Source organism: Eurosta solidaginis, chromosome 4, assembly GCF_040869045.1.
Source record: "Eurosta solidaginis isolate ZX-2024a chromosome 4, ASM4086904v1, whole genome shotgun sequence".
NCBI lineage: Eukaryota > Metazoa > Arthropoda > Insecta > Diptera > Tephritidae > Eurosta > Eurosta solidaginis.
This window is the reverse complement of record NC_090322.1, coordinates 211,301,903-211,326,200: the sequence shown is the minus strand read 5'-3', so window position 1 is coordinate 211,326,200 and position 24,298 is coordinate 211,301,903.

Genomic DNA, 24,298 nt, shown 5'->3' with positions numbered 1-24,298 from the left:
GACCACGCCCACTTTTAAAAAAATTTTTTTTTTAAAGTAAAATTTTAACAAAAAATTTAATATCTTTACAGTATATAAGTAAATTATGTCAAGATTCAACTCCAGTAATGATATGGTGCAACAAAATACAAAAATAAAAGAAAATTTCAAAATGGGCGTAGCTCCGCCCTTTTTCATTTAATTCGTCTAGAATACTTTTAAGGCCATAAGTCGAACAAAAATTTACCAATCCTTGTGAAATTTGGTAGGTGCATAGATTCTACGACGATAACTGTTTTCTGTGAAAACGGGCGAAATCGGTTGATGCCACGCCCAGTTTTTATACACAGTCGTTCGTATGTCCTTCCGCATGGCCGTTAACACGATAACTTGAGCAAAAATCGACATATCTTTAATGAACTTAGTTCACGTACTTACTTCAACTCACTTTATCTTAGTATGAAAAATGAACGAAATCCGACAATGACCACGCCCATTTTTTCGATATCGAAAATTACGAAAAATGAAAAAAATGCCATAATTCTATACCAAATACGAAAAAAGGGTTGAAACATGGTGAGGTAATTGGATTGGTTTATTGACGCGAAATATAACTTTAGAAAAAACTTTATAAAATGGTTGTGACACCTACCATATTAAGCAGAAGAAAATGAAAAAGTTCTGCAGGGCGAAATAAAAAACCCTTAAAATCTTGGCAGGTATTACATATATAAATAAATTAGCGGTATCCAACAGATGATGTTCTGGGTCACCCTGGTCCACATTTTGGTCGATATCTGGAAAACGCCTTCACATATATGTACAACTACCACCACCAATTTGATACCCATATCGTACAAACACATTCTAGAGTCACCCCTGGTCCACCTTTATGGCGATATTTCGAAACGGCGTCCACCTATGGAACTAAGGATTACCCCCTTTTAAAATACTCATTAACACCTTTCATTTGATACCCATATCGTACAAACGCATTCTAGAGTCACCCCTGGCCCACCTTTATGGCGATACCTCGAAAAGGAGACTACCTATCCAACAACCACCACTCCCTTTTAAAACCCTCATTAATACCTTTAATTTGATACCCATATCGTACAAACAAATTCTAGGGTCACCCCTGGTCCACCTTTATGGCGATATCTTGAAACGGCGTCCACCTATGGAACTAAGGATTACCCCCTTTTAAAATACTCATTAACACCTTTCATTTGATACCCATATCGTACAAACACATTCTAGAGTCACCCCTGGTCCACCTTTATGGCGATATTTCGAAACGGCGTCCACCTATAGAACTAAGGCCCACTCCCTTTTAAAATACTCATTAACACCATTCGTTTGATGCCCATATTGTACAAACAAATTCTAGGGTCACCCCTGGTTTACCTTTGTGGCGATATCTCGAAACGGCGTCCACCTATGGAACTAAGGATTACTCCCTTTTAAAATACTCATTAACACCTTTCTTTTGATACCCATATTGTACAAACAAATTCTAGGGTCACCCCTGGTCCACCTTTATGGCGATATCTCGAAACTGCGTCCACCTATGGAACTGAGGATTACTCCCTTTTAAAATACTCATTAACACCTTTCATTTGATACCCATATCGTACAAACGCATTCTAGAGTCACCCCTGGTCCACCTTTATGGCGATATCTCGAAAAGGCGACCACCTATACAACTACCACCACTCCCTTTTAAAACCCTCCTTAATACCTTTAATTTGATACCCATATCGTACAAACAAATTCTAGGGTCACCCCTGGTCCACCTTTATGGCGATATCTTGAAACGGCGTCCACCTATGGAACTAAGGATTACTCCCTTTTAAAATACTCATTAACACCTTTCTTTTGATACCCATATTATACAAACAAATTCTAGGGTCACCCCTGGTCCACCTTTATGGCGATATATCGAAACGGCGTCCACCTATGGAACTAAGGATTACTCCCTTTTAAAATAATCATTAACACCTTTCATTTGATACCCATATCGTACAAACGCATTCTAGAGTCAACCCTGATCCACCTTTGTGGTATTATCCCTAAATGGCGTCCACCTATAGAACTATGGCCCACTCCCTCATAAAATACTCTTTAACACCTTTCATTTGATACCCATATCGTACAAACAAATTCTAGAGTCAACCCTGATCCACCTTTATGGCGATATCCCTAAATGGCGTCCACCTATAGAACTATGGCCCACTCCTTCATAAAATACTCTTTAATACCTTTCATTTGATACCCATATCGTACAAACGCATTCTAGAATCAACCCTGATCCACCTTTGTGGCTATATCCCTAAATGGCGTCCACCTATAGAACTATGGCCCACTCCCTCATAAAATACTCTTTAACACCTTTCATTTGATACCCATATCGTACAAACAAATTCTAGAGTCAACCCTGATCCACCTTTATGGCGATATCCCTAAATGGCGTCCACCTATAGAACTATGGCCCACTCCTTCATAAAATACTCTTTAATGCCTTTCATTTGATACCCATATCGTACAAACGCATTCTAGAATCAACCCTGATCCACCTTTGTGGCTATATCCCTAAATGGCGTCCACCTATAGAACTATGGCCCACTCCCTCATAAAATACACTTTAACACCTTTCATTTGATACCCATATCGTACAAACAAATTCTAGAGTCAACCCTGATCCACCTTTATGGCGATATCCCTAAATGGCGTCCACCTATAGAACTATGGCCCACTCCTTCATAAAATACTCTTTAATACCTGTCATTTGATACACATGTCATACAAACACATTCCAGGGTTTCCCTCGGTTCATTTTCCTACATGGTTATTTTCCCTTATGTTGTCACCATAGCTCTCAACTGAGTATTAAATGTTCGGTTACACCCGAACTTAACCTTCCTTACTTGTATTCTTTATGAACAGGTTTATGCATTACGCTATTTTTATAAGCAACAATAACTAGCCATGAAGGCCGCTTCAAAGTAAACTTTTTCATATAGATACGTTCAATGCAATCTTATGCCTGATGAGTAGATTGCACATATTTTCATGGAGAAAGGCAGATCGAGCGACATTAGCACCATCTGACAAACAAAAGTGGGCAATCTTAAACTTTTGCTACTTGTAAAGTATAAGAAAAATTCGACATTTGTTTTGAATTTAAGTGCTTTCACATTTTGCAAGTGAAATGATTTTTCCCACCCATTGGTAGTTTTCCAAAGTTATTCAGAATTATGTTACGTTAAATTGAACTGGCCGGTCCGTGAAGACCTCATATAGGCTGAATGAGTCAGTAGTGTTATCAGAAGTTTGTTCAACGACCAAACTGAAAACCCCTATTAAAAACCAGGACCTATGTTATAAAATAACTCCGTCCACCTGGCAAATACTTTAAGGTTTATAGGACCTATTCCACTTGATGCTTCTAGATCTGACAGCTGTATCACTCCTAACAGCTGGAGTCTTACCATGGCAAGCGCAGGGCACGAGCACAAAACGTGCTCATTCGTTTCCTCCTTCAACCCGCAGTTGCTACATATGTCTACAGTCCTCTTCTTTTAATGATAGGAGCAACTTTGTTAGAATAAGGTTGTAAGACATACACATATTCTTCGACACTTTACAGCCACGTGCTTGGACCCACGCCTTTCCCGCTTGGTCGATCATGTGCACCTCTCGCCTTCTCTTAGTATCGCCCAATCTAATTGGGTCATCTATGGAGCAAGCTTCGAGGTATGCGTCCTTTTTAGCTAGTTCATCCGCTTTTGCATTCCAATCTAGCTTGTTTCCTCTAGTATTTGGAATGCTTTGGTTATGGCTACTACCTCTGCCTGAAAAACGCTACAGTGATCTGGCAGATTGTTGGATCTGTTTATTTTCGGATAAGCACAGTATACCGCAGACCCTATTTCTTCCACTAATTTGGAACCATTGGTGTACACGTGAATCGCTTCATCAGCCATTTGGGCACCCATGCGCGAACGATCTACCTCTATGTAGCGCCAAGAGGCAATTCGAAGAGCAAATAAGTAATCAGGTAGTCTGTTCGCCCTGTAATTGATTACGCTACGGTACCATGGCCGTATGGTCTGCGCTATGTTTTTTACTACCAGTTCTACAGGTATAGGGGGAATGTGCAGAATGGCATATAGTGCAGCCGTCGGGATTGTTTTCAGGACTTCCGTAATGCTAAGCAATGATAGCCTGCACACCTCCTCTAGTTTTTGAGGTAGGTTATTATTTATGTGGCTGTCCACCAAACAAGGACTCCATAATATAGGATAGGCTTTACAATTGCTGTAAATTCTCAATGAAAGAGAGAGGGCGATAAACCCCACGTACACACTACCATTGTTTTACATGCATAGAGTACCGTCTTTTCTTAGCCAAAGCGAACCATTTTTGAAATGACTTTCTGTTTAGTTTTCGCACAACAAACTAATTTCCTTAAATCTCGAGAAATATGTGGTTCGGCGCAGCCCTGAAATTTTAATATAATTTGCCTGCCACTAAAAGTTTTTTGTAATATTGACACATGCTGATATTTTTACAAGTGTGCAACTGTTACATATGCACATATTAATAAATGTTGGAAATATTCACTCCGCATGATGCTGACATGCTTAAATAGTATGTTCGCTTTTATTTATAGCCTCTGCTCGATAGGCACAATTCTGCTCTTCATTGACTAGACAACATAGAATGATTAAGGTACATACATCGACGATTGAGCAATGTTTGTGTAAAAAAAACAAAAAACTGAAACGAAGGCATATTTTCAGCTGTCGTTTTGCAATACCAGCAATTAGAGTTTCCATGCTGCATGTTAAGGATTTTTTGCCTTTTTATGTTGCTTGTTGTAAATCGTAACATAAGAAAATTTTGTGTCAAAAACCACACTTTGTGGCGTTTTTCTTTAAAACCCAAAATAGTCCCAACTTCAAACTCAAGAAGTGCTAAAAAAAACTTTTCGAAAAATGGATTTTCAATCATAATTATAATAAAGAAAAAATTTGGATATTGCTCCAATATTAGTTTTGATATCACATCGAATAGTAGAATACTGTACAACTCAAAGTACACCAAAATTAGTTTTGATATTACTACTAAAGCGCCAAATACACGACACGAACATTTACGCGAACATTCCGCAATCTTGTTCGCAGCTTTGGCCATACACCATACGAACTTTTTGCCGAACATTAGTTCTCTTTCAGACAGCGCTGAATACGGAGAACAATTGTGCTGCAGCAATATTGCTCGCTGTGGCAATTAAGCGTAAAAAAAAGAGAGAAGATTCAATAAATTCACTCAGAAATTTTTTATTGTCCATTTTACTTTTCCGCGCACGTCTGTTCCGTTCATAAATTATACGATTATGAGCTATTTCGCCATACATGCACGAACAGTTCGCGCAAATGTTCGCCAAAAATTAAAAAATTAAAATATTTTGAAAAAAAAAAGAAAAAGTTGCTTCTATCATTAAATAGAGAGGACTGTATACTCATGACGGGTATTCTGACTGGACACTCCTATCTGGTGTGATATGCCTTTAAATAAGGCTTGGTGAATGATAGCAAATGTAGAATGTGCGGTTTGAAGGAAGAAACGATCGAGCATGTTTTATGCTCATGCCCTACGCTTGCCCGGCTAAGACTTCAGCTATTAGGAGTGATACAGCGTTTTGGAGCTTTATTTTGTGCAATTGTTGCAATATTGCAGTCATGCTAGTAAAAATAAGACAAAAACAAAAAAAAAACGCACAATCGAAATAGTCTCCTATGAATGAATGTAAAGCATTTGTGTATGTGCTTGACTATAAAAATTTTCGTTCACACTTTTTCTTGCGTTTTGTAATAAATTTTGTTATGTCTTCATAAAAATTTTATTGCTATTTTATTTATTTTTGAAATTTCGTAAACTATAAATGCTTTCGTGTGTTTATAATTGCTTTGCTTGTTAAATTTCTCTTTTGAATATTTGATGTTCTATTTATATCGCAGTCTCTTGCATGTTTACAAATTTTTATTGAAATCAATAATTTATAGCATCACCGTTATATTTTAGAAAAAAAAACGTATGTACATATATACATAAATGTATTGAAAGAAAATACCCACACAATGACCGTCGTGGGGAGAATGGTAGGTCGATTTTCGATTATGTAAATCTATTCGATTTTTTTCGATACAAAAAAAGTGAAAATCGTCATTTCGTTTCCCTCTTCTTTTTTTTAAACGTATCTGATAAACCAATAATTACAAGTAAGTAACCAATAATTAACAACCAAAAGCTAAAGAAACAAGTGAGGAAGTCTAAGTTCGGGTGAAACCGAACATTACGTACCCAGCTGTACACTTGAAATGCTGTTGTTGTTCGTTTTGTGTGCTTAATAGTGTTACAAGGCTGCGCAATAGTACATATGCATATGGTTATCTTCTGAACTAATTTTTCTTCGAGTTATGGCTCCGCAAACATAGAAAAATTCTTAGTCATAAAAGGGGCGGTGCCACGCCCATTTTTTTTAATTTGAAGTTTTTCCTATTTATTGTTATAAATCCACTTGGGAAATGAAATACCATTTATATAAAGCTCTTTTTTGCAAAGATATATCTTATTTTATTCGTCCACGACCCTTTTAAAAATCTTTTATATAAAAGTGGGCGTGTTCCTTAACCGATTTCGTTAATTTTTCTTCAAAGCATTCCTTATAGTAAAGGTAACATTTCTGCTGAATTTTGTTATGCTAGGTTTAACAATTTTTGAGTTATGATTAATAATATTTGTAAAATTGATTTTATCATAAGTGGGCGGTGTCACGCCCATTTTAAAATTTTTTTTTCAAATTTGTATCAAGAGTCTCAATATCAGTCCACACGTCAAATTTCAACATTCTAGGTGTATTATTTACTAAATAAACAGTTTTTTGTGTTTTCCAAAATGTTATATATATAAAAAGTGGGTGTGGTTATCATCCGATTTCGCTTAATTTCAATACCAATCTATTCTGGATCCACATAAGCTCATGTATTTGGTGAAGATATCTCAATATTTACTCAAGTTATCGTGTTAAAGGACAGATGGACGGACGGTCGAACGGAGGGACGGACATGGCTCAATCAAATTTTTTTTCGATACTGATGATTTTGATATATGGAAGTCTATATAAATCTCGATTCCTTTATACATGTACAACCAACCGTTATCCAATCAAAGTTATAATACCCTGTGTACAAGTACAGCTGGGTATAAAAATCGATTTTTATACTCAGTTGAGCAGAGCTCAGAGAGTATATTAACTTTGATTGGATAACGGTTGGTTGTACAGGTATAAAGGAATCGAGATAGATATAGACTTCCATATATCAAAATCATCAGTATCGAAAAAAAATTTGATTGAGCCATGTCCGTCAGTCCGTCCGTCCGTCCGTCCGTTAACACGATAACTTGAGTAAATTTTGAGGTATCTTGACGAAATTTGGTATGTAGGTTCATGGGCACTCATCTCAGATCGCTGTTTAAAATGAACGATATCGGACTATAACCACGCCCAATTTTTCGATATCGAAAATTTCGAAAAATCGAAAAAGGGCCATGAAACTTGATAGGTGGGTTGAACTTATGACGCAGAATTTAAAATTGGTAAAATTTTGGACAATGGGCGTGGCACCGCACACTTTTAAAAGAAGGTAATTTAGAAGTTTTGCAAGCTGTAATTTGGCAGTCGTTGAAGATATCATGATGAAATTTGGCAGGAACGTTACCTGTATTACTATATGTATGCTTAATAAAAATTAGCAAAATCGGAGAACGACCACACACACTTAAAAAAAAAATTTTTTTAAGTGAAATTTTTACAAAAAATTTAATATCTTTACAGTATATAAGTAAATTATGTCAACATTCAACTCCAGTAATGATATGATGCAACAAAATACAAAAATAAAAGAAAATTTCAAACTGGTCGTGGCTCCGCCCTCTTTCATTTGATTTGTCAAGGATACATTTAATGCCATAAGTCGAACAAATATTTACCAATCCTTGTGAAATTCGGTAGGCGCTTAGATTCTAGGACGATAACTGTTTTCTGTGAAAAAGGGCGAAATCGGTTGAAGCCACGCCCAGTTTTTATACACAGTAGATCGTCTGTCTTTCCGCTCGGCCGTTAACACGATAACTTGAGCAAAAATCGATATATCTTTACTAAACTCAGTTCACGTACTTATCTGAACTCACTTTGTATTGGTGTAAAAAATGGCGGAAATCCGACTATGACCACGCCCACTTTTTCGATTTAGAAAATTACGAAAAATGAAAAAAATGCTATAATTCTATACCAAATACGAAAAAAGGGATGAAACATGGTAATTGCATTGGTTTATTGACGCAAAATATAACTTTAGAAAAAACTTTGTAAAATGGGTGTGACAGCTACCATGTTAAGTAGAAGAAAATGAAAAACTTCTGCAGGGCGAAATCGAAAGCCCTTGGAATCATGGCAGGAATACTGTTCGTGGTATTACATATATAAATAAATTAGCGGTACCCGACAGATGATGTTCTGGGTCACCCTGGTCCACATTTTGGTCGAAATCTCGAAAACGCCTTCACATATACAACTACCACAACTCCCTTTTAAAATTCTTATTAATACCTTTAATTTTACACCCATATTGTACAAACAAATTCTAAAGTCACCCCTGGTCCACCTTTATGGCGATATCTCGAAAAGGCATCCACCCATAGAACTAAGGCCCACTCCCTTTTAAAATACTCATTAGCACCTTTCATTTGGTACCCATATCGTACAAACAAATTCTAGAGTCACCCCTGGTCCACCTTTATGGCAATATCTCGAAAAGGCGTCCACCCATAGAACTAAGGCCCACTCCCTTTTTAAAATACTCATTAACACCTTTCATTTGATACCCATTTCGTACAAACAAATTCTCGAGTCACCCCTGGTCCACCGTTATGGCGATATCTCGAAAATGCGTCCACCTATAGAACTAAGGCCCACGCCCTTTTAAAATGTTCATTAACACCTTTCATTTGATACCCTTATCGTAGAAACAACACATTCCAGGGTTGCCCTAGGTTCATTTTCCTACATGGTGATTTTCCCTTATTTTGTCTCCATAGCTCTCAACTGAGTATGTAATATTCGGTTACACCCGAACTTGGCCTTCCTTACTTGTTGAAATTACAAGTTACCAGTGAGTGTAAAACGACGGAGCTGACTAATGTTGAAAGAAGTAGCAATACATACTATTGACCGTTAGACCCGTGAAAAATTGATGATTAATGGTGAATGGAAGAGAGTCGGTGGGCTGAAGCCCGAATTATGCGGTGACCTCACCCCATAAGTACGATAGGGACAGACGCACCAATGGCTAGGTGATGAGCGAGATACGAACCGTAGGTCGCAACCGAAGTCACCAACAGGAGCAAATATCAAAAGTGGATTACAAGTGCAGAACAAGAAAATGAATTTCTTTATACAAGATTTTTTAAAATCGCACTTCGTTGTAGGTTACTCTCATGTGTATGAAATGCATTCCAATATCGGTAGCAATCCTTTTGTTTGCTGATTGATTACTACGGTGGCGGCGTGTGGAGTAACTAGAGATGCAACTGCTTGCGATGCACTGATGCTTACTATATACTGAAGGCGGCTGGGGTGGTGGGTTGACCGTTTTTCTAAGTGTGTCCGCCCACCGGCAGTGGTTTGGAAAAAAACTGCTTGCAAGTGTCGGTAGAAATCGGCATGAAACATGAAGGTTCCGTCCAGACAATTTGTAGAAAAAATTAAAAAGAAGAGGAGCTCGAGCTCAATCTCCTGGGAGGTACATCGCTCCAAGTATTTTTTTTTTTTTTTTATAAAAAGGGATATTTTAAAGAATACTTGGCTATTATGCGAATTAGCTGTCAATTTACAGCACCCGACGACTCCCTTGCTTGTACCGCTTAGTAGAGGTAAGTACTCGCAAACTGCCATGGAATTGTGTTGTGAAAAAGAAGTCTGCGGCTGATTTTTACGGCAGTGGAATTGCGGAATATAAACTTGCGAGTCGTAAACACACCAACATTCTGGCCAACTTCGAGTTCATCACTAGCAGCACGGACTTCCGCCCTTGGTGGTAGATTCAAAACTCATAATTTTTAATAATGAACGCAAGTCAGACAGGAGTTGGAGAATAATTTCTCCAAAAAATCGGCGCGTAAATCGGAAATTAAGGCTGCTTGATCACTACAGCGTATTCCAGGCGAAGACCACCGCTCTTATGGATAGAGTGGCTGCAATGCGCTATCTACCGCTCATTCTACTGGGGAATAAAATATGTTCTGATATAGTTATGCGCCTGCCCAAGCGCTACGCTCTGCCACCGTGAGGTTAAGCTATTAGACTTTCAGATTGCGTTGGCTTTTTAATGTTTTCTTCTGGACATCTAATCAGCTTAGCTAAAGCTGCGCTGGCTCCATCTCTTCGCAGGCGTCGAGATCTTTCTGACCAGTCGTTGCCTCCAAACGATCGGCGGCACTATCAGGGTTAGCAAATGTTTATCGATCCATGGTAATCGAAATGTTAACAGCGCACTAACCAATGGAGATATATTCCATGAACCTTAATAGCTTCACTTGAGTTAGCTTTTACGTGGGATCATCCAGTCAATTTATTTTCAGCTTTCGAGCTTTTGTGGAGAAGAGATTTAAATAACTTGACCGGGACGTTTTGGACTCTGAGGAAGTATCTATGATCGATAGGTATCTGTCATATTACTGGAAACTAGGCCGCTTCTGTATTATGGCAGCGTGCTCGCTTACCACACCAAAGGTTCTAGGTACCTTGGCAGACAAAGCAGCATCAAAATAATTTGGATAAAGTTTATTCTAAAGGGGTTCGCCCCTCGGCAGAGATTTGGCCACTCTACTAGTGCATTTCTGCCAAAAAAGCTTCTCAGCGGAAATTTATATGCCGTTCGGAGTCGGCGTAATCCATGCAGACCTTGTCTCTACAATTTGTAGAAAGAATTCAAAAGTGGCAATACACAAACTGGAAGAGAAGTTCGTGAACAACGGATGATTAAAGTGTCAAAACTAGCTGTACCTAAACTGGTCACCGGTCATCCAAAATAAACTGAAGTAAGCCTTGAGTAAAAATGAAAAACTGTGTTTTCATATCCATCAGAGTTGGGCATTATTAGAGTAATTTTTTTCGAGTGAAAATATATCTTAAGAAAATTATTCAAATTTAAGCCACTGAAAGTTAAGGCCTCGGGGCAGCTTGAGTGTAGACCTTATGGCCATAGCAGTATAGCGTCGTCTAACATCGCGAAAACGGAATATATGGTTCCGAGCCCTAGGTCCGAGAGAGATCTGGCAGCCACTATTGAACCGGATGATAGACGCCTGGGTGCAGAAATGGCAGAACAAACTATACACGTGTATACCGATGGTTCCAAATTAACGGAAGGCGTTGAGATTGCTGTTTATTGTGTCGATCCAGAAATATGTAGATCCTACAGGCTGAAAGATTACTGCAGCGTCTTTCAGGCGGAAATTATAGCCGTGAAGAAAGTGCCACAAATTCTGGAGGAGGCGTGCTTAAGCTACGTCCTGTCAATATATATTGATAGTCCGGTGGCGATTAAAGCAATAATCGTACACAGACTTCATCAAGGAGTATGCAAGAATGCAAAAAAAACATTGGAAAAACTACGCTCAGGCCGGACCATACATCTTTACTGGGTTCCCTGTCATTAAGGGATAAGACCTGCAGCACTCGCTGAACTGACGGTAAAGGACACAATCTGTTTGGTAGAAATCAAAAGGAGGCAGTAATTGCATATGATCCATCAAGCAAAGGAAAGGCGTAGATAGAAGCGCGGGGCTGTAAAATTACTAAGATCAAATGCAAATACTACGATATTAGACTCGCAAAGTGGCTCATATCTCTGAAGGGAGAAGACTTAAAGCTCACGTTGGGCATACTAACTGAACACTGCCTTCTGGCGTCACATGTTTACAAGTTAGGCCTCGTCAGTAACAGCAGATGTAGGAAGTGCGAGCTGTAGGAAGAAACGGTTGAACACGTTCTGTGTTCGTGTCGTCGCCAGGTCAATGCTCCAGCTTTTAGGGGTTGCAGAGCTATTTAGTATTTGCTAAGAGGACAGAGTAATTCTATAACATAAGTCCTAGCACCTGATGGGGTTTCTTACGTTTGATCGTCAAACAAATTTAGGTAAAACTATGGACATATTCATTAGGGTGGGTCGATTTGTATGGACGAAAGTTAACCGATATCGCGCCATCGATTTTTCGATAAGATTTGGGCTCAGGAAAAAAAGTTCCACTACACAACCATACGCCTACGAAATTTAATTTTTTTGACTTTTCTTCGACTTTGATTTTTAACGTTTTTTTCATGACCTACTAAAAAGAATTTCATATGTATTTTTTTTTTCAAAAAGTGTTATCCACAACGTTTTTAGCGGAAAATTTTGGGTCGGACAGGGTATACATCAAAATTTTACAATCAAATTAAATTTTTTTTTTAACAGGTCATGAAAAAAACCTTAAAAATCAAAGTCGAAAAAAAGTCAAAAAAATGAAATTTCGTAGGCTCGAAAATTATTTTCTTGGGTATGCGTAGTGGAAATTTTTTTCCTGAGACCAAATCCTTTCGAAAAATCGATGGCGCGATATCGGTTAATAAATCGACCCAGTCTAAATTCAGTCTATGTGAGTTCTTTATTGACCGACCAACTCAGCCTTGCCAACCTGCATATAACCTAAATGCACATGTAAAATTTATTTTTTACATATGTCGTTATTTGATTTGTGTTTATGGCATTTTTAATAAATTGAATCAGCCCACGAAGTGTAAAACAAGGAAAGAACATGAAAATAATGTTCTGAACATCAAAACCAGCGAAATGTCGCTCATACGCCATGTCAACCCCAATTAATTATGTATTCAAAATTATTCAACCTTTCAAATCAAATGTAATTATTTCCAAATAATTCAGGGGGGAGCATAACATTTAACTTACCTTTAATGTTAACGAATTGTAACACACAAAATACAATCTTCGATCTGTAACAGGGAGTACTCCTAAATATGAGGCGTTTCCTGTGTTGACACTGGTTGTTGTTGTATAACTTATGGCTCTGTTAAACTTTTATGAATATGCGTACTTAAACACACGCACGCAACACACACACACTTACACAAACATTTGTAACGGAGTCAACTTTCACGTAAACTATGTATTTTTATGATTGCTGCTAATGCCTCACGCCAATGGCAGACGTAAAAGTTAAGCCAAACAAGCGAACTACTAAAGTACCTTAAGTGAGTCCATTTTGTTTTAAGCATGGAAGGCGGAAATAAAGTTTACTTATCTTGAGCGAGCAAGAAAGAGGAAATACTTTTTTGATAATTTTGTTTATTTGTTTGTAATGCGTTGATAGTGTTTTTTTTTTTTTGATTTGTTAGCGTCTTCAAATCTGTTTGTTTCGTGTGTAACTCAATTTTGACAACTAATTTGATTATTTCATAAAGAATACCGTGGCTTCCGTCAAAGTTTCTGCTACTGCATCTCTCTCTCTCGAGTGTCGTGCATACAAATACAATTTAACGTTGCAACTTTTTTTGTAAACACAATAATAAAACTTTTGCTGTTTTGCACTTACATCGATTACAGAGGAAACTTGTCGACATATGCTTAGGGATTAAGTAAAATGTTTAAGTAAATTTGCAGTCAGTATCAGCATAACTCATTTTTTATAATTTTAAACGTGCGGCAAGTTTAAACGAAAGAAATTTACGCTATTTTGCAGTAACGTTTTTGAAAATATTTTATTTAGGATTAACTGAAAAATATTTATCAAATTTTGCTGACACACAAAAAAAAATTTTTTTTTTTAATTGCATTTATTTATTTTTTTTTTTTTTTTTATAATGGGTCGAATTTTTTTTAATTTTGTCGAAACTTAATAAAACAGCGAACGTTTTCAATATTTGCAATATACTTAACAAGCAAATTTAGGTTTTATATTTCAAATTTGAAGCTCGCTATTTAAATAATTTTTCTTTAATTTTTGTTAAAGGAACTTTTTATTAAAATTATAAAAAAAATTTTAAATTTTAATTTTACGTTTGCAACTTCGTTTTTCAGATATATTTTTCTTCTAAATTTGAATTTCTAACTTTTTTTGTTTTTTCAACTTTAAAGTTCAGATGAATTGTTTTTTTTTCTAAATTTGGGTTTCTATTTTTTCAAATTTAAAGTTCAATAAATTCTTTTATTTCTGTTAAAGGACTTTTTATTAAATTTATAAAAAAAATTAGCTCTGCGTTTGCAACTTCGTTTTTCAGATATATATATTTTTTTTTTTTTTCTAAATTTGCATTTCAAATTTTTTTTTTTTGTTTTTTTCAACTTTAAAGTTCAGATGATAATTTTTTTTTTAATTTTGTTAATGGAATTTACGATCAAATTTATTAAAATTTTTTAAATATTAAATTTACGTTCTCAAGTTTTTTTTAATTTTTTTTTTTTTCCTAAATTTGAGTTTCTATAATTATGCAATTTAAAGAATTTTAAATTCGTTTAATTCTTACTTTGTTTTTTACTAATATAATTGCATTTTTTATATAAGTAAACATTTTTTTTTTTTTATAAGTTTGAGTTTTTTGTTTTGAATATTCCAACATTTTTAGTGAGTTCAAAATGCTTCTCGCAAATTCAAACTTAATTTTTATATTTATTTTACTTTTATTTTTTTTTTTTTTCTTAAAACTTAGTTAAACCACTAATTATAAATTTCAAATTACATTTTTTGGCACCTTTTTAGTGAGTTCTAGACGCGTTTCACAAGTTTGTTATATTTTTGTTTTATATTTTTTATTATTTTTTTTTTAATTTAGGTTTAAGTCACTTAATATTAATTTTTGAATTGTATTTAAATTTAGGGCTTCAATTGAAGGATTAAAATCTTGCATTTAACAATTCTAAATCAAGAATGGTGAGCAAAATGCCAGACCTTTTTCGAAATTTCTAAATTAAAATTTCAAATTTTATTTTACATCGAAAATGCATACATTTTTTATTAATAGTTAGCATTCAATACTCAAAACCTTATTATTTCCAAATTGAAATTTTTAAGATTTTCCGCTATTTTCGTGCATACAAACTTCGTTGGATAGCCCGTTATGAACTGAGCGCCAGCAGACTTGGTGGAGCATTTTTGTACAGCCGTTTGTCATTTTGAGCGAAAAATTTCCCAAAACATTGCATTTAAAATATCCCAAACAAATGATAATACAGCTGATTTTTGTTTTATCAACAAAGTGAATTTGATATTTGATGTAAAGTGGGTGTGTTGCTTAGCGCATGCGCCATACAAATTTTGGCGCCAATCACAATGTATTTGCCAACCAGTGATGACAGGTGAACTCTGTGAAATTACCCACAAAAATTTTGAAAAATTCCTAAATTTCCCGCATCTTAAATAATAAAAATCGCATGAAATTCCCAAAGAGCTTAAAGTACTTATTGAATCTTGTGGCAGCACGCTGCCTTCAAGTTGCCCAATAAAGTCAGGTTAATCCTGTTAGTTTGTTTACTTTGCTAGGTTTTTGATGGACGCTTGACGAATGCGCCGAGATCTAAAGCTGCTCAGCTAGAGAAGCGCTGCTGAGTGTAATACTTAAATTAATAGAATGGAAACATACATATAATACAGTAAATATCAAAAGATGTCCTTTATTATATAAAAAAAAATGGATTCCAAGCTATCAAATGTGTTTGAGTGAGAGTTGAAACGATGCTTTGCACACCTTACTAAAAGCTTTGAATGGATCGTTCGGCACAGATTCCAAGGAGCCACTGTACTCTTTCTGCTCGTGACAGCTTCTTTGGAAGCGCTTTTTCTTTGCAGCGGATGTGGAAGAATGTGGTGAAACATTCCAAATCATACCTTCTAAATAAATTCTTGGTCTTGGTCAATCAGTGTTACAATAAACGCAAGAAAGTCGCAAAATTTGTAAGGTATTAAATAAAAATATATGCTGTTGTGAATTGTGTAAAATACGAATGGCAATAGAAGAACTTTCATTAATTCTATATTTTTTCTAGAGTTGTTAGATATAAAAAAGTATTATCATGGCACAATTATATAGTTGACTCATCTCGTCAGCTGATTTAATTTTTTTCATTCCATGGTCGATGGGATTGTCAAAAGGAGATGGCAAACATAGTACAGGTTTACAAATATGATATGTGTGAGAAGGAAACAATTCCTCTCTCTTTCTAACACACTGCCGTTTGACACTTCGGTCAGCGTCAAACTATTGTGGAACTCAGTGGAACCTGCGTGGAACATGCGTTTGACACTGAACGAAGTGTCAAAATTACCGGGGTTGCTGTCGTGGAAAGCGACGCAGGGAAACAAAAAAGGGAGCGGAATATCAGGTATATGTTGCTGTGATATTGAATTTTTTTAAACGAATTTAGTATGAAAATGTAATGCACCTATATGGGTCCTACAGAAAATTATACAAAAGTCTTGAATTGGGGTATCTGAGGACGCGTAGTTATTCCAGTATTAAGAATACAAACACGGGTGCTAAGTTTTTCAACCCGTTCAAAAGTTCTCCGCGAAAAACAGTTTGAAACCGAGGTCGACTGCAATAACCCGTCCAAAAATGTGGAAAGAGAAATAAAAAGAGTCGTTTTGTCCTGTTATCAATAGTCCAAAGGCGAAAAAGTATTCGATTTATTGGAAGCGAGGCAAAAACGCGTCCATTAATACCTCCCACGACGGTTTTGGTCGTGTTTTAGCAATCGTCCCCGGTCATAAAGTATCAGAATTTGTTTATTAAAATTGTCCAAAACATATGGATTTTAAGGAGAGGTGTAATTAAGTGCTCGTTTGATAGTAAATAAGGACATTTCTTTGTAATTTTCAATACAAATTTTACGCACTTTTCGTTATCAGCTACTACACTTTTTTTTGTACAACAGTGCCAAATAGCATCCACAAGAAAAACCAACAAGACAAGCATTTTATAAGGTGAGCGTGGCTGTGTATGTGCGTGCTGCTACATATCCTACTTGTAGACCTTTACAATGATGGCAAACTCAAAATGAAACCAACACTTTGGCTACATTTTCTTACTAGATACATACAAGTTTTATGTTTTCATTCCATTCGCAAACATCAGCACGCAGATTTTGACAATATGAAGTAACATATTTTGAGCTGAATTTTTTTTTTTATTATGATCATCTTTTCATTCATAGGTAAAAAGCGACAATAAAATCACTTTTTTTAAATGGAGGACAAAAATATTTCCCTATTAGTAAATTTTACAGTGAAATATTCCTCAAACGGAATAATTTCCCACAATCTGGCATCACTATTACCAACTTTATATATATACAAACATATACAAAAACAACAAATACTGTCCAGCTGATAAAAAAACAGTTTAGTATATGGTTTAGTATTTTTTATTGACCTTAATATGTGCCGGGTGTTTTTTCAATAGTTTGTTGGCCTGCCTATATCCATTTACCAACCTTCTCATAATGACTTGTTGAATTAATTTGTCGATGAAGGGTTTTCTACACATGCATATGTACATATAAATATGTATTAGACTGGTGCTTACTTCCCAAAATTAAAATTAAATGTAAAGGAAGCATGGTCGATTAAGTCGTCCTTCTGTATGTCAGCTCTTTCGTTTATCCCTTCGTTCTTTGCTTTGATAATTTGAGATATCTTTATCATATTCGGCACACGGGCTTATTTTGACCCAGATTAAATTAGACTCACACCACACATTACATTTTCGAAATCGAAAATTTCGAACTAAAATTCAAACAACGCAACTTCTCGCTGTCAAGCTGCTCTGAAGAGCATCTTCTGCAGGATTTTGCGCATCGCGAAAATCTGGTCAAGAATGAACTAAGAGTCAAACTATTTAGGAAAATTGTAATAAAACATGAATATAGTGAGTACGTTATATCTAGGGCTGTGAACTGCATCCGGATTTTTCAACTAACCGGATAAACCGGATATTCGAATAACCGGATAGCTGAGAAAAAATCCAGCTATCCGGATATCCGGATTCATAAATGGCTATCCGGATACGTAAACGGAAAATTTGGATATCCGTATGTCCGGATACTGGAATATAAAAGTTGAATATCTGCATATCAGAATTGAACGAAGCAAACATCGAAAAATTATTCACAAAATATCGTCGCCCGCTTGCCAGAAGCATGAATGTGCCAAAATGAAAATGTTGGGAAATCGAGTTTCAAAGTTTATTGCTCTCTCAAAATTAGAGGAATTAGTTTCCAGTGTAAAAATGTACTTGTATGTTATACTCACACTATGCTCTTTTAACTGAGATAATTGTTCTGCTAAATCCGAATAAGCTATTAGAATTGGCCAACTGGTCATGGTATTGGATTTTTAAATAACTTTAGGGCGAAGCCAAGACCTGCTGGGCCGTTGGCGGATTGGGATTCGTCGGAGCAACACAGTACTTGGAAAATAGTTCTTATTCTCATCAGAATCAGAATCTTCTGAAATGTTGGGTTCGGGAAAAGCGTTGCCCTCAAGATTTTTATAAAAAAATTTATTTTGATATAACCAGTTTTTCAAACAATTTTTCCAAGTATTTTATTTTATTAGGGAAGAGGCAACGGCTTCGAATAAACCGGTTTGCTTTCATTTTTTGAAGAATACCAGGCACGTATACCCGAACGATGGAACATACGAATATGTGCTGTTCATATTTTTTATTTTTTTTTTTTCAAAAATTGTAAGAATTGTTTAGCCATATCAACGAATGTGTCATACAATATGCCGCATTCATTTTTCTGGCTCAACTGTGTGTGATTGGATTGTACATTCGTGAAAATGGCATTGCAAATTATTGGGGTTTCCATGTACGCAGGAAGCTCTAGATTTAAGTAGAACCTAGAGAATCTAAAGGGTAATCCAAAGGGGCCTATAACACAAAATCGGAAAAATTGCACATACATGCTTCTGGCTAGCGGGCGACGATATGTTTGTAGATTATTAAATTAGTGTCAAAAATTAAAGAACTACAATTTTACAAACAAGTGAAAATAAGAACAGTGCCATTTGTGTATATTCTGAAAAAACGCTACAAAACAAAGTATCGACATCAAGTCTATGGAGCCACTATCGGGATTTCCATCTTCAAGAGAATAGTATGGGCGCAAATGCTGTTCGGGGTTTGAGCCCTGACATAACCAGTCATCCATGCAGTGCAAATACATTTCAATTGAGTGTTAATTAGAAATGAAACTACCTCAATATTGTGGAGTCATCCAAAAGTTTTCAATACTGGTGAGGAGTTCCTATCATTCGAGTAAACGTACATATGAAGGGCTTATAACCAAAAGGATCTAAGTAACATCGACGTTGAATTGAGATAATTAAGGTTAATGTAAATTACTTATTGTAAATTCTGGGTAAATGCGTTTGAAATGATTCCTGTCTAAATGAATGCAGGTTAGTCAACTAATTCAAAGGATGTTTACTGCAGATGGAAAATAACTGTAAATTTCCAAAAATTATTGCAAAAATTTCCAAAAATTATTGCAATAAAATTTCGAACGTTGATTGCTCGGCCAAAAGAACATGTAGAATTTTTTCGAGTATGCAGTCTTGTAGCCCGTTTAATTTTAGTGTAATAAAATGCTAAACTTAAGTTCGTAGAATGTATCTCTGATTTTTGGCATTTTTTTTTTTTTACGAGGATAAGGACTTTTTCCATATAAAAAAAATTACGTTAAAAAATTCCTATGGGGTATAACTCAAGAAAAAAATTGCCAAAAATTAAGGAATTTTTTTACAAAACTAAGATTAACTTACTTATTGGCTACAAAACTGCATACTTGAAGAAATTCTGCATGTTCTTTTGCCCGAGCAACTAAATTTTATTGCTTGGAGGAGCGCACTTAGATCATTTTGGCTCCAATCATTAATGCAATAAAATTTAGTACGTTTTTGGCCTGGCAAATATATGGCACTAAAATGTCCAAAATGGCTTGGATCGCATTGTCAACAAATAGACACTATATTAAATATACAAATATGGGTATAACTCAATTTAAAAAAAAAATGTCACTTAGATCCTTTTGGTTCTGAGCCCTTCATATGCTCTCGAAAAACATTTAATACAAACTGAAAAGACAGTTAAAAAACTAATCCAAAATTGTTCAACTAGATGGAATTCAGTTCTTTTTATGTTGGAAAGAGTTAAGGAGCTTAGATCTTATATTGTTGTAGTAATTGCTGATCGTTCAATTTTCAACAACAAGGCCGCTCAAAATATCGTAATTTCGGACAGTGACTGGGATGCAGTTGATGTTCTAATAGATTTACTCACCCCTTTCAAAATTGCGACAAATGTGACAACGAGATTACATTTTCTAAAGTGAAACCCATCATTCATAAAATTATTAATAAGCATCTGAAATTTAAAAACACTGATACGAGGATGGCAAAACATTCAAAGAAAAGTAGCTGCAGACTAGAGAAGACGTTTCTCTTTTGAGGACATTGAAGATCCATCCCTGGAAATTATCATTATTGCACATATGGCGAGTTGTCTTGATCCGAGGATCAAAACAGTTGAAGCACGTTGAGACTGATGCTTTTCGTAACAAAATAAAAAATCATGTGGAAAAAAGGCAATAAAATGGGTACTGCTGATATGAATGCCCAAGAAGAAGCTCCGAAAAATAGTGACCTCACGGCCATGGATATATGTCTAAATGATACTAACAGTGACACAAGGGAGGAAGACGAGTTTCAGCGCTACTTATTCGAAGAACAAATAAACCACAATCTCAGTGCCAGCAATTGGTGGCAAGACTATGAAAAAATATATCCCAATCTGTCGAAAATCGCCAAAAGATATCTTGCGGTACCTGCCAATTCAACAGCTTCTGAAAGAGCATTTTCAAGTGCTGGAAATGTAGTTCGTCCAACGTGAAATTGTTTGAGTCCGGAAATGATATCGGCACTTGTTTTCTTACACCAGAACAAGAAGAAAATAGTTTAACATCGTATTACATATTTCTGAATACGACCCTTTTTTGTATTCACTGTTAATTGATTTAAATGCCCCACCAATTTATTGTTATTAATGTTAAATAAACATATATGGTACATCAATTTGTTGCTTTCACTGGATATCCAAAAATACGGTTATTAACCGGATCTTCATAAATCCGGATAGTTTCACAAACGAACATTAGCCGGATATCCATGTCCGGATTTTGTCAACGGATATTCGAATATGCGGATAGTCCCAGCCCTTGTTATATCACATATGTATGTTATTAAAAGATTCATTATTTCAGAGCTATAGCGATTTAAAAAATTTATTTCGATCACGAATAAGCTCCAATTAGTTCGCTAACTTCAAGATGCTGTCATATAAGGCAGCCTTATTTCGTGATAATTGGCGCGCTTTGAATTGGAAGGCTACACCCAAACTCCATTTTGGAGGTATGTGCACGTGAGATCGAATTTTGCATCCGTGTTCATGCTCTTTTTTATCAACTCCTCGCTTCCGTGTTTGAAAAGCTTGACCGGTAGTCCATTGTTTCCTGGCACTATACTATTTGTTATACCGAATATTGGCAAACTCACTTTGTCGTAGCCGAGTGGCGGCTAGCGTATCGCCTTCGTTTTCTTCCTCCCTTTGCGGCAATGAGTGCATATATATTTCGGTACTCAAGTCGTCATTGGTGCTACTACAGGAATTCGTCCCGGCTAACAGGAATAACCAGAAACATAGTCTCCTCACACACTCGCCTTTTGGTCGTATATGGTCGATTCCTTTCACATCAACTGTCTGTAGTAATTGCTCGACAGCAGTCACTGCGTTCACTTTCTTCGCTCTACGAAAACCAGTCATGTGCGGATTTAGGCCACCACAAAATAATAGTCCGAGTCGATATTCCATCAATTTTGTTTCGCCTTCTTTGTCATGGCGTCTACGGGGCATCTCCGTTTGATAGGTTCTCGCTAACAGCAATTTTGAGGGGAATACGCTTGCCTAAGAGATGGACAGCGAAGGCTCCCAGATAGGTGTAAGCGGGACGTGTAGCTATGTATGAAACCACTGAGTGTTCTGTTCAGGAAAATTGAGGAATACTCTATTAAAGCAACGCATTTAAACCGGTTGAGTTTACTGTGGCGTCTAGAAGTTCTCTAGCCAGGTGTAGATTTTGAATTTGTGTACGCACGAGAACAGATTACTTCCTGCGTTGCGTTGCGCTAAATTTGCTGCTAAGTAAATACTTATGGCATAGTACCTGGTTGGACGCATTTCTAATGCCTAAAAACATCTAGTTCTAGTTAGTTCGTCAGAGTGGTCGTGCAGTGCCATCCTCGGCTCAACTGCAATTTTTCGGGCTTTTCGGTTGAGCTGAGATTTTAAATAGGCCTTAAGATTGGCTTTGTGCTTCCATCTGGTGTTTTGGCGGAGTTGGATGATGCAATGCCTCCCTGACATGGACTCAAGGTGGTGGTTTTGCACTCCCAACAGGAATCAGTGAATTTATAATTGATCGTATATTGAAATTTCAAAACTGGCGTGGTGCCATATAAAAGCCAAATTACTATGGATTTTGTGCCTACTGTGGTGCCATTTAAAAACCGAAACTAAGAATTTGTGCCTGGCGTGGTGCCACTTAAAAACCAAAAAATTTACATTTCGAGAAATAACGGAATTTAAATATTATTACATAACGGAGCTATTTCGAATAACGGAGGAACATGTGAAATGAAACGACAATCTAGAAAGACCATTTTGATTTTGTATCTGGCGGTATGGCTATAGAACCCTGCCATTAATCCCAAATCCAAAAAAAAATGCATAAACAATTTTTCGAGTGAACGTGTGGAATTTATCGTGCAAGGCCTCTCAACCTATCCTAACCTTTTTTTCAGAACATAATATAGGTACTTTGATTTGTATATGATCCAATGTTTTCAAGTTTATTGCACTGTTTTCTTAACTCGATGTAGGTATTTTTAGAACTTGCTTAGAATTAAGATTTTCGTATGTTTAACTTACTAAGTTTTTCAACATACCGATTCAGCAACTAATTTGCTTTTAATTACAATGCATTGTATATGAAAACAGCTTATGGCTGGCTGTATAATGAGAACGTATTTAAAATTAAACATGGAAGTACGATACATTTAGTTCAATAACGCGAGGGGGCATTGCGTCGAAAGAGTGTTTGCGGTTTACAAAATGCAGAAAACCAGTCCGGTTGTGGAACCAAGTTTCGTCGTGTATACTGGAATGTTGGCAAATTTGATGTAGAAATTTGTTAATAAATTCAAAAGGATAACTTTTTTGCTACTGTTAAATATGCCGATATGAATAGGAAATATAACATTTCAAACAGTGCAGACAATTGGTATTATATTATTAAGACTAGAGGACTGAATCGTACTATAGCTGCACGTAGTTTAGGACGTACCGATTTTTGGTGCTGTCCTTATTCTTCTTCTACTATAGTTGATGATTTAGCACTGTTTACGTTTAACGTGCAAGAGTTGACAAAAGAATTCAGAGGTTAGCTACCAGTTTACGACGTGTAAAGGAGAAAGACGAGCGAGCTTCACATTTTCGTGACACGACTAGTTTGGATGGTTATTAGAACTGAACCCATAACCTCACGCCTACTTTCGAAGATGATATACAGCAGCTTCCCTAGAGTGAAAAATGAATATATTCGGACTGGAACTATTTGGTGACATGGTCATCAAATCAGAGCTACAATGCCTTTTGCAGTTGAACACTTCAGCTAAAACTAATAAGCTCGGTCCCCGAACACTTAATTTTCAAGTCACCATAGGTACCAAGATAGCATGACTGCGAAGTGCGTCTGGTATTTCGAGTTTCTGGAGCAGAGAAACAAGAACTACACGAGTTTCTTCGGGGAATTAACTTGCGTTAACATAAACTTGTAGAAATATATGCCACTTCTGATGTTTTATAGCGAACGATCAACGAGAGAACAAAGAAGAGCCTTCCTAAAAGCAACAAGGAAAAAACAAAGGCTCAAGAGATAGAAGTCTCCCGCCTTTGCAGCTCACTAAATAATCCGAAAAATTAGCTCCTGGTCGTGGGGTAATCTACACTATTACGCCCCGCTCTTATCAACAGATTGGCGAAGAAATTTTATAGCATTGTAACGAATTTAAGGAACTTCCG